General features: G+C 45.6%; 1 protein-coding gene across 2 annotated transcripts in view; it reads right to left on the reverse strand.

Moving 5' to 3' along the window:
• DPYSL5 (dihydropyrimidinase like 5) overlaps nucleotides 1–13,028 on the reverse strand; it is a 91,153-nt gene that overhangs the window by 42,376 nt on the left and 35,749 nt on the right. The gene's annotated exons all lie outside the window — the stretch shown is intronic.

A 13,028-nucleotide genomic window follows, 5' to 3' on the forward strand; every position in this document is an offset into this window, starting at 1 on the left:
GCAGTGCACTCTGGGACATTTCATATTTAAAGACTTCCCAATGATCTTGAAGGGTAAACTCTACAACTTCTACAATGCAATACAGCAGAGTGTCTCCATGTCAGGACACATTGCAGTTTGACAGTAGCTGGAGATGCGCGGGCTGCACCCCCGCTCTAGAGTCACAGGATCGGAGCTGTCCCAGGTCCTGGAATGACTGAAATCGAATTCTGCAGACACTCCAGATCCGACACGTCACCCCCCCCCCCCCGTACAGCCCGATCCCCCGGGTCAGCAGAGGGGGGGGGGGGTGAATATAAGAGAGAAATTATCAGATCTAATACTAACGTCTTCCCGGGGGTTTCCTCAGGATCTCTTATGCCGGAGACGTCAGATATTATTGTAGTCGGTGTGAACCAAAAAATGAACGTGGCGCCTCATAATATCGTATCACCAGCACGCGCCATCGTTCACCGACCACATCCATGTATCTTACCAGGAGACGGATACTCCGGCTGGAGCGGGGGGGGGGGGGGTGCAGTATACATTGTATCTCCTGTATGTATACAATGTGAAATGTTATCTCTCTGTCAGCAGCATTGGCGGGCGGCCGTGGAGGACGCTGCTCGCTGTCACCATTGTCACTTGTAACAAAGGAGCCGTCCCCCAGGGTCAGATAATGGGGCTTTGTGTGAGCCGCCGCTCTATATCTACTGATCTTGTGAACCACAGTCAGCAGCCCCCGGATACAATGTATCATACAGTCAGCAGCCCCCGGATACAATGTATCATACAGTCAGCAGCCCCCGGATACAATGTATCATACAGTCAGCAGCCCCCGGATACAATGTATCATACAGTCAGCAGCCCCCGGATACAATGTATCATACAGTCAGCAGCCCCCGGATATATTGTATCATACAGTCAGCAGCCCCCGGATACAATGTATCATACAGTCAGCAGCCCCCGGATACAATGTATCATACAGTCAGCAGCCCCCGGATACAATGTATCATACAGTCAGCAGCCCCCCGGATACAATGTATCATACAGTCAGCAGCCCCCGGATACAATGTATCATACAGTCAGCAGCCCCCGGATACAATGTGTCATACAGTCAGCAGCCCCCGGATACAATGTATCATACAGTCAGCAGCCCCCGGATACAATGTGTCATACAGTCAGCAGCCCCCGGATACAATGTGTCATACAGTCAGCAGCCCCCGGATACAATGTATCATACAGTCAGCAGCCCCCGGATACAATGTATCACACAGTCAGCAGCCCCCGGATACAGTGTATCATACAGTCAGCAGCCCCCGGATACAATGTATCATACAGTCAGCAGCCCCCGGATACAATGTATCATACAGTCAGCAGCCCCCGGATACAATGTATCATACAGTCAGCAGCCCCCCGGATACAATGTATCATACAGTCAGCAGCCCCCGGATACAATGTATCATACAGTCAGCAGCCCCCGGATACAATGTATCATACAGTCAGCAGCCCCCGGATACAATGTATCATACAGTCAGCAGCCCCCGGATACAATGTATCATACAGTCAGCAGCCCCCGGATACAATGTATCATACAGTCAGCAGCCCCCGGATACAATGTATCATACAGTCAGCAGCCCCCCGGATACAATGTATCATACAGTCAGCAGCCCCGGATACAATGTATCATACCGTCAGCAGCCCCCGGATACAATGTATCATACAGTCAGCAGCCTCCGGATACAATGTATCATACAGTCAGCAGCCCCCGGATACAATGTATCATACAGTCAGCAGCCCCCGGATACAATGTATCATACAGTCAGCAGCCCCCGGATACAATGTATCATACAGTCAGCAGCCCCCGGATACAATGTATCATACAGTCAGCAGCCCCCCGGATACAATGTATCATACAGTCAGCAGCCCCCGGATACAATGTATCATACAGTCAGCAGCCCCCGGATACAATGTATCATACAGTCAGCAGCCCCCGGATACAATGTATCATACAGTCAGCAGCCCCCGGATACAATGTATCATACAGTCAGCAGCCCCCGGATACAATGTATCATACAGTCAGCAGCCCCCGGATACAATGTATCATACAGTCAGCAGCCCCCCGGATACAATGTATCATACAGTCAGCAGCCCCGGATACAATGTATCATACCGTCAGCAGCCCCCGGATACAATGTATCATACAGTCAGCAGCCTCCGGATACAATGTATCATACAGTCAGCAGCCCCCGGATACAATGTATCATACAGTCAGCAGCCCCCGGATACAATGTATCATACAGTCAGCAGCCCCCGGATACAATGTATTATACAGTCAGCAGCCCCCGGATACAATGTATCACACAGTCAGTCTTCATTTACCGGCAGTGCGGGTTGTGATATTCCATTGCTCAGACTGAGGATTAAGAAGTTGGAGTCCGCGTGGAGTAGGGTCCATGGGGCTTTGTGCTAAATGCAGGTTTGATCGCCACCGCAGGCCACGTAAAATCAAACTGGGAGATGGAGTGCGGTTATCCACCAAAAACTTCCGGTTCAGTTGTCCATGCGGCAAGTTGGGTCCAGATTTATTTGTCCTCTTACGATTTTACGACAAATGAATCCAGTTCAGGTTACGTTGGATTTCCCATAAAGCATAAGAATGTCCAGGACTTTTCATTGTCCTCTTTTTATGCCGGTGTCTACATTCAGAAGAGCGACCCGTAGACCTCCGCCTGTTCTGGTCCATCGTCAGCCCGGTTGTGTGGTCCAGAGGATCCTTGAAAATGGCGCGGCAGACAAACCCATTACCCTGTTGATTGGCGGGGCTATGGCCCAGAGGAAAGGTCCTGGTAATGTTAACCCCTTCCCGACATTTGACGTATCCATAGGGGAAGTATGGAACGGGCTCACGGTGTGAACCCCCTCCATACGATGCGGGTGTAGGCTGTACGTTACAGCCGACACTTCACAGTAATGAGCGGGAATAAAGATAACATGTGGTTTTAATTGTACAGTGAATTCCGTAAAAACGAAGCGCAAAAAACAATGGAGGAATCGCTGTTTTTTTTCATTTTCTACCACACAAATACATTTTTCCCCTGTTTCCTAGTACATTATAAGGCAAAATAAATGGCGCTACAAAAAAACTACAACTCGTCCCGCAAACATCAAGCCCTCATAGGACTATAGACGGAAAAATAAAAAAGTTATGGCTTTTTGAAGGTGGGGAGGAGAAAACCAAAATGAAAATCTGAAAGTTGTTTATGACAGGAAGGGGTTAAGAATAGCAGCAGCTGCTGATCAATGATTCTGTTCTCTCTGTGTTTGGGACATGCCTTTGGGCTGAGTCTGGATTTGGTCATCGTTTATCTTTGCCTGGTTAATTAGGGCGGAGTACTTTTCTTGGGCTGTTATATACTTCAGGCCTGGGTTACTCAGTTGCTGGTTATACTGGTCTGGCATGTGTGTTACATAACGCAATCCAGAGTCTAGTTGGTGACTGTGTTTTTGTCTATGTGTTTGTTTGTACTGTGGGACCTGTTGGTCCTCTGAGAGATCTACTTTTTGTATACTGGAATTATGTGTATCCTGGGATCAGTATTTCCACTGATTTCCTTGCCTTTCCTGTGTGTTTGGTCTGCTGCCAAGCTGTTGCTTTACCCTGCTGTGGGATGTGTGCTGTATATTGTTGTCCACCGTCTATTCATCTGCCATCCACTCCATTTATGCATCGTCTCCATCTTCTGCTGCCTTCGGGGTTCGTTCCGCCCGTCCACTGGTGAGTTACTTGTGCCTTTTATTTGAGCCTAATGTTCATGTACGCTTCACCCATGTGGCGGCGCTTGTCTGGCGCTGCGGTCCTGAGCACCACCAGCGGCGTAACACAAACCGCATGTAGCAGATGTCCTGAACACATGAACGAAGGTTCCTACATCAGATAAAATGTACTTAAACTATACTTAAGCTAAGTGAAAAAAAATGTGTGTGTTTTTGTTATATGGTTGGTTATGGGGACACCCTGCCCCTCTCCATGTACAACCGCTGACTCCTGACAGCAGGGGGCGGCAGCTTCGATGCTCATTGATCTCCACAGGTCAGGTCCAGGAGGTCCCCACCACATGGCATTTGTCCGGGGGGACAGGACGTGGGGTAAGATGGCGGTGCGGCCTCTTATGTAATCTCCATTATACTCTTATCCTCTGCAGTGAGAGGGTACGAGGCCAGAATATCTAATCCCCTCCTCGTGCTCCACAAAACAGACTGGAATGTCAATCCTTTATTTCAGGACAAAGACGTGGAGGGCCGTGCTCCCTGGATGCCTCAGGTTTCCATAGACACAAGCCGGGCCCCAAACCACGAGACCCCCGAATGTTTATATAAAAGAGCAGGGGGGAGACGAGAAGGAAAGAGAAAATCACTAACCCCCCCCCCCCTGATTATAGAGAACACGAAACCTCACACCTGTCTGTCGTCTCTCTAGCTGTAGAAGAAAACAAACTATTGTTCCCTGTTATCTGCCATTACAGGCTGGAGAGGGAATGAATGCAGGACGGGGGAATACAATCTATTACTGGTATACGCCGGGGTTCACACAGGGATGATGCCTGCAGCTAAAATATATCCTATCCGAAAACGTCATGTAAGATAACGGATATATCCCCTGTACAGAGCAGAGTATCGTGTAGGAGGTGTATGTAGATAACGGATATATCCCCTGTACAGAGCAGAGTATCATGTAGGGGGTTTATGTAGATAACGGATATATCTCCTGTACAGAGCAGAGTATCGTGTAGGAGGTGTATGTAGATAACGGATATATCCCCTGTACAGAGCAGAGTATCATGTAGGAGGTGTATGTAGATAACGGATATATCTCCTGTACAGAGCAGAGTATCGTGTAGGAGGTGTATGTAGATAACGGATATATCCTCTGTACAGAGCAGAGTATCGTGTAGGGGGTGTATGTAGATAACGGATATATCCCCTGTACAGAGCAGAGTATCGTGTAGGAGGTGTATGTAGATAACGGATATATCCCCTGTACAGAGCAGAGTATCATGTAGGAGGTGTATGTAGATAACGGATATATCCCCTGTACAGAGCAGAGTATCGTGTAGGAGGTGTATGTAGATAACGGATATATCTCCTGTACAGTGCAGAGTATCGTGTAGGAGGTGTATGTAGATAACGGATATATCTCCTGTACAGAGCAGAGTATCGTGTAGGAGGTGTATGTAGATAACGGATATATCTCCTGTACAGAGCAGAGTATCGTGTAGGAGGTGTATGTAGATAACGGATATATCTCCTGTACAGAGCAGAGTATCGTGTAGGAGGTGTATGTAGATAACGGATATATCTCCTGTACAGAGCAGAGTATCGTGTAGGGGGTGTATGTAGATAACGGATATATCCCCTGTACAGAGCAGAGTATCGTGTAGGGGGTGTATGTAGATAACGGATATATCCCCTGTACAGAGCAGAGTATCGTGTAGGAGGTGTATGTAGATAACGGATATATCCCCTGTACAGAGCAGAGTATCATGTAGGAGGTGTATGTAGATAACGGATATATCCCCTGTACAGAGCAGAGTATCATGTAGGAGGTGTATGTAGATAACGGATATATCCTCTGTACAGAGCAGAGTATCGTGTAGGGGGTGTATGTAGATAACGGATATATCCCCTGTACAGAGCAGAGTATCGTGTAGGAGGTGTATGTAGATAACGGATATATCCCCTGTACAGAGCAGAGTATCATGTAGGAGGTGTATGTAGATAACGGATATATCCCCTGTACAGAGCAGAGTATCATGTAGGAGGTGTATGTAGATAACGGATATATCTCCTGTACAGTGCAGAGTATCGTGTAGGAGGTGTATGTAGATAACGGATATATCTCCTGTACAGAGCAGAGTATCGTGTAGGAGGTGTATGTAGATAACGGATATATCTCCTGTACAGAGCAGAGTATCGTGTAGGAGGTGTATGTAGATAACGGATATATCTCCTGTACAGAGCAGAGTATCGTGTAGGAGGTGTATGTAGATAACGGATATATCTCCTGTACAGAGCAGAGTATCATGTAGGAGGTGTATGTAGATAACGGATATATCTCCTGTACAGAGCAGAGTATCGTGTAGGAGGTGTATGTAGATAACGGATATATCCCCTGTACAGAGCAGAGTATCGTGTAGGAGGTGTATGTAGATAACGGATATATCCCCTGTACAGAGCAGAGTGTCATGTAGGAGGTGTATGTAGATAACGGATATATCTCCTGTACAGAGCAGAGTATCGTGTAGGAGGTGTATGTAGATAACGGATATATCTCCTGTACAGAGCAGAGTGTCATGTAGGAGGTGTATGTAGATAACGGATATATCTCCTGTACAGAGCAGAGTATCGTGTAGGGGGTGTATGTAGATAACGGATATATCTCCTGTACAGAGCAGAGTATCGTGTAGGAGGTGTATGTAGATAACGGATATATCTCCTGTACAGAGCAGAGTGTCATGTAGGAGGTGTATGTAGATAACGGATATATCTCCTGTACAGAGCAGAGTGTCATGTAGGAGGTGTATGTAGATAACGGATATATCTCCTGTACAGAGCAGAGTATCGTGTAGGAGGTGTATGTAGATAACGGATATATCTCCTGTACAGAGCAGAGTATCATGTAGGAGGTGTATGTAGATAACGGATATATCTCCTGTACAGAGCAGAGTGTCATGTAGGAGGTGTATGTAGATAACGGATATATCTCCTGTACAGAGCAGAGTGTCATGTAGGAGGTGTATGTAGATAACGGATATATCTCCTGTACAGAGCAGAGTGTCATGTAGGAGGTGTATGTAGATAACGGATATATCTCCTGTACAGAGCAGAGTGTCATGTAGGAGGTGTATGTAGATAACGGATATATCTCCTGTACAGAGCAGAGTGTCATGTAGGAGGTGTATGTAGATAACGGATATATCTCCTGTACAGAGCAGAGTATCATGTAGGAGGTGTATGTAGATAACGGATATATCCCCTGTACAGAGCAGAGTATCGTGTAGGGGGTGTATGTAGATAACGGATATATCCCCTGTACAGAGCAGAGTATCGTGTAGGAGGTGTATGTAGATAACGGATATATCCCCTGTACAGAGCAGAGTATCATGTAGGAGGTGTATGTAGATAACGGATATATCTCCTGTACAGAGCAGAGTATCATGTAGGAGGTGTATGTAGATAACGGATATATCTCCTGTACAGAGCAGAGTATCGTGTAGGGGGTGTATGTAGATAACGGATATATCTCCTGTACAGAGCAGAGTATCGTGTAGGAGGTGTATGTAGATAACGGATATATCTCCTGTACAGAGCAGAGTATCATGTAGGAGGTGTATGTAGATAACGGATATATCCCCTGTACAGAGCAGAGTATCGTGTAGGAGGTGTATGTAGATAACGGATATATCGCCTGTACAGAGCAGAGTATCGTGTAGGAGGTGTATGTAGATAACGGATATATCGCCTGTACAGAGCAGAGTATCGTGTAGGAGGTGTATGTAGATAACGGATATATCTCCTGTACAGAGCAGAGTGTCGTGTAGGAGGTGTATGTAGATAACGGATATATCTCCTGTACAGAGCAGAGTATCGTGTAGGAGGTGTATGTAGATAACGGATATATCTCCTGTACAGAGCAGAGTATCATGTAGGAGGTGTATGTAGATAACGGATATATCTCCTGTACAGAGCAGAGTATCGTGTAGGGGGTGTATGTAGATAACGGATATATCTCCTGTACAGAGCAGAGTATCGTGTAGGGGGTGTATGTAGATAACGGATATATCTCCTGTACAGAGCAGAGTATCATGTAGGAGGTGTATGTAGATAACGGATATATCTCCTGTACAGAGCAGAGTATCGTGTAGGAGGTGTATGTAGATAACGGATATATCTCCTGTACAGAGCAGAGTATCGTGTAGGAGGTGTATGTAGATAACGGATATATCCCCTGTACAGAGCAGAGTGTCGTGTAGGAGGTGTATGTAGATAACGGATATATCTCCTGTACAGAGCAGAGTATCATGTAGGAGGTGTATGTAGATAACGGATATATCTCCTGTACAGAGCAGAGTATCGTGTAGGGGGTGTATGTAGATAACGGATATATCTCCTGTACAGTGCAGAGTATCGTGTAGGAGGTGTATGTAGATAACGGATATATCCCCTGTACAGAGCAGAGTATCGTGTAGGAGGTGTATGTAGATAACGGATATATCTCCTGTACAGAGCAGAGTATCGTGTAGGGGGTGTATGTAGATAACGGATATATCTCCTGTACAGAGCAGAGTATCGTGTAGGAGGTGTATGTAGATAACGGATATATCCCCTGTACAGAGCAGAGTATCGTGTAGGAGGTGTATGTAGATAACGGATATATCCCCTGTACAGAGCAGAGTATCGTGTAGGAGGTGTATGTAGATAACGGATATATCTCCTGTACAGAGCAGAGTATCATGTAGGAGGTGTATGTAGATAACGGATATATCTCCTGTACAGAGCAGAGTATCATGTAGGGGGTGTATGTAGATAACGGATATATCTCCTGTACAGAGCAGAGTATCGTGTAGGAGGTGTATGTAGATAACGGATATATCTCCTGTACAGAGCAGAGTATCATGTAGGAGGTGTATGTAGATAACGGATATATCCCCTGTACAGAGCAGAGTATCATGTAGGAGGTGTATGTAGATAACGGATATATCTCCTGTACAGAGCAGAGTATCGTGTAGGAGGTGTATGTAGATAACGGATATATCTCCTGTACAGAGCAGAGTATCGTGTAGGAGGTGTATGTAGATAACGGATATATCTCCTGTACAGAGCAGAGTGTCGTGTAGGAGGTGTATGTAGATAACGGATATATCTCCTGTACAGAGCAGAGTATCGTGTAGGAGGTGTATGTAGATAACGGATATATCTCCTGTACAGAGCAGAGTGTCATGTAGGAGGTGTATGTAGATAACGGATATATCCCCTGTACAGAGCAGAGTGTCATGTAGGAGGTGTATGTAGATAACGGATATATCTCCTGTACAGAGCAGAGTATCATGTAGGAGGTGTATGTAGATAACGGATATATCCCCTGTACAGTGCAGAGTATCGTGTAGGAGGTGTATGTAGATAACGGATATATCTCCTGTACAGAGCAGAGTGTCGTGTAGGAGGTGTATGTAGATAACGGATATATCTCCTGTACAGAGCAGAGTATCGTGTAGGAGGTGTATGTAGATAACGGATATATCTCCTGTACAGAGCAGAGTATCGTGTAGGAGGTGTATGTAGATAACGGATATATCCCCTGTACAGAGCAGAGTATCGTGTAGGAGGTGTATGTAGATAACGGATATATCTCCTGTACAGAGCAGAGTGTCGTGTAGGAGGTGTATGTAGATAACGGATATATCTCCTGTACAGAGCAGAGTGTCGTGTAGGAGGTGTATGTAGATAACGGATATATCTCCTGTACAGTGCAGAGTGTCGTGTAGGAGGTGTATGTAGATAACGGATATATCTCCTGTACAGAGCAGAGTATCGTGTAGGGGGTGTATGTAGATAACGGATATATCCCCTGTACAGAGCAGAGTATCGTGTAGGAGGTGTATGTAGATAACGGATATATCTCCTGTACAGAGCAGAGTATCGTGTAGGAGGTGTATGTAGATAACGGATATATCTCCTGTACAGAGCAGAGTATCGTGTAGGGGGTGTATGTAGATAACGGATATATCTCCTGTACAGTGCAGAGTATCGTGTAGGGGGTGTATGTAGATAACGGATATATCTCCTGTACAGTGCAGAGTATCGTGTAGGGGGTGTATGTAGATAACTGATATATCCCCTGTACAGAGCAGAGTGTCGTGTAGGAGGTGTATGTAGATAACGGATATATCTCCTGTACAGAGCAGAGTATCGTGTAGGAGGTGTATGTAGATAACGGATATATCTCCTGTACAGAGCAGAGTATCGTGTAGGAGGTGTATGTAGATAACGGATATATCTCCTGTACAGAGCAGAGTGTCGTGTAGGAGGTGTATGTAGATAACGGATATATCTCCTGTACAGAGCAGAGTGTCGTGTAGGAGGTGTATGTAGATAACGGATATATCTCCTGTACAGAGCAGAGTATCGTGTAGGAGGTGTATGTAGATAACGGATATATCTCCTGTACAGTGCAGAGTGTCATGTAGGAGGTGTATGTAGATAACGGATATATCTCCTGTACAGAGCAGAGTATCATGTAGGAGGTGTATGTAGATAACGGATATATCCCCTGTACAGAGCAGAGTATCGTGTAGGGGGTGTATGTAGATAACGGATATATCTCCTGTACAGAGCAGAGTATCGTGTAGGGGGTGTATGTAGATAACGGATATATCTCCTGTACAGAGCAGAGTATCGTGTAGGAGGTGTATGTAGATAACGGATATATCTCCTGTACAGAGCAGAGTATCGTGTAGGAGGTGTATGTAGATAACGGATATATCTCCTGTACAGAGCAGAGTGTCGTGTAGGAGGTGTATGTAGATAACGGATATATCTCCTGTACAGTGCAGAGTATCGTGTAGGGGGTGTATGTAGATAACGGATATATCTCCTGTACAGAGCAGAGTATCGTGTAGGAGGTGTATGTAGATAACGGATATATCTCCTGTACAGAGCAGAGTATCGTGTAGGGGGTGTATGTAGATAACGGATATATCCCCTGTACAGAGCAGAGTATCGTGTAGGGGGTGTATGTAGATAACGGATATATCCCCTGTACAGTGCAGAGTGTCGTGTAGGAGGTGTATGTAGATAACGGATATATCTCCTGTACAGAGCAGAGTGTCATGTAGGGGGTGTATGTAGATAACGGATATATCCCCTGTACAGAGCAGAGTATCGTGTAGGGGGTGTATGTAGATAACGGATATATCCCCTGTACAGAGCAGAGTATCATGTAGGAGGTGTATGTAGATAACGGATATATCCCCTGTACAGAGCAGAGTATCATGTAGGAGGTGTATGTAGATAACGGATATATCTCCTGTACAGAGCAGAGTATCATGTAGGAGGTGTATGTAGATAACGGATATATCTCCTGTACAGAGCAGAGTATCATGTAGGAGGTGTATGTAGATAACGGATATATCTCCTGTACAGAGCAGAGTATCGTGTAGGAGGTGTATGTAGATAACGGATATATCTCCTGTACAGAGCAGAGTATCGTGTAGGGGGTGTATGTAGATAACGGATATATCCCCTGTACAGAGCAGAGTATCGTGTAGGGGGTGTATGTAGATAACGGATATATCCCCTGTACAGAGCAGAGTATCATGTAGGAGGTGTATGTAGATAACGGATATATCTCCTGTACAGAGCAGAGTATCGTGTAGGGGGTGTATGTAGATAACGGATATATCTCCTGTACAGTGCAGAGTATCATGTAGGAGGTGTATGTAGATAACGGATATATCTCCTGTACAGAGCAGAGTATCGTGTAGGGGGTGTATGTAGATAACGGATATATCCCCTGTACAGAGCAGAGTATCGTGTAGGGGGTGTATGTAGATAACGGATATATCTCCTGTACAGAGCAGAGTATCGTGTAGGAGGTGTATGTAGATAACGGATATATCTCCTGTACAGAGCAGAGTATCGTGTAGGGGGTGTATGTAGATAACGGATATATCTCCTGTACAGAGCAGAGTATCGTGTAGGAGGTGTATGTAGATAACGGATATATCTCCTGTACAGAGCAGAGTATCGTGTAGGAGGTGTATGTAGATAACGGATATATCTCCTGTACAGAGCAGAGTATCATGTAGGAGGTGTATGTAGATAACGGATATATCTCCTGTACAGAGCAGAGTATCGTGTAGGAGGTGTATGTAGATAACGGATATATCTCCTGTACAGAGCAGAGTATCATGTAGGGGGTGTATACAGAGTACGCAGCAGCTGTCACCCCCCCCCCCCCCTTGCCACTTTATTAGGTAATGAGAGGATTAGCAGGTGATGGGTTATATGGAGGGGGCGGGGCCAGTGTCTCGGGGTCAGGTCATTGCGGGGACAGCTGTTTGTCTCTTTCAATATGTGGACATATAATATAAGTGACGGCTGTGGTGTAATATAAGTGACGGCTGCGGACGTGTAATATAAGTGACGGCTGTGGACATGTAATATAAGTGACGGCTGTGGACATGTAATATAAGTGACGGCTGTGGATATATAATATAAGTGACGGCTGTGGACATGTGATATAAGTGACGGCTGTGGACATGTGATATAAGTGACGGCTGTGGACATGTGATATAAGTGACGGCTGTGGATATGTAATATAAGTGACGGCTGTGGACATGTAATATAAGTGACGGCTGTGGATATATAATATAAGTGACGGCTGTGGACATGTGATATAAGTGACGGCTGCGGACATGTAATATAAGTGACGGCTGGGGACGTGTAATATAAGTGACGGCTGTGGACGTGTGATATAAGTGACGGCTGTGGACGTGTGATATAAGTGACGGCTGCGGACATGTGATATAAGTGACGGCTGCGGACATGTAATATAAGTGACGGCTGTGGATATATAATATAAGTGAAGGCTGTGGACATGTGATATAAGTGACGGCTGCGGACGTGTGATATAAGTGACGGCTGCGGACGTGTGATATAAGTGACGGCTGCGGACATGTAATATAAGTGACGGCTGCGGACATGTAATATAAGTGACGGCTGCGGACATGTAATATAAGTGACGGCTGTGGATATGTAATATAAGTGACGGCTGTGGACATGTAATATAAGTGACGGCTGTGGATATGTAATATAAGTGACGGCTGTGGACATGTAATATAAGTGACGGCTGCGGACATGTAATATAAGTGATGGCCTTGGATATATATGTGACTGCTGCGCTCTCAGTGTGGTGACGTCACACAATTAGCTCAGCTATACGAGATAATGCTGCTGTCAATCAATCACGCCCATCGCACACCCAGCAC

Source organism: Rhinoderma darwinii, chromosome 4 (genome assembly GCF_050947455.1).
Source record: "Rhinoderma darwinii isolate aRhiDar2 chromosome 4, aRhiDar2.hap1, whole genome shotgun sequence".
Taxonomy (NCBI): domain Eukaryota; kingdom Metazoa; phylum Chordata; class Amphibia; order Anura; family Rhinodermatidae; genus Rhinoderma; species Rhinoderma darwinii.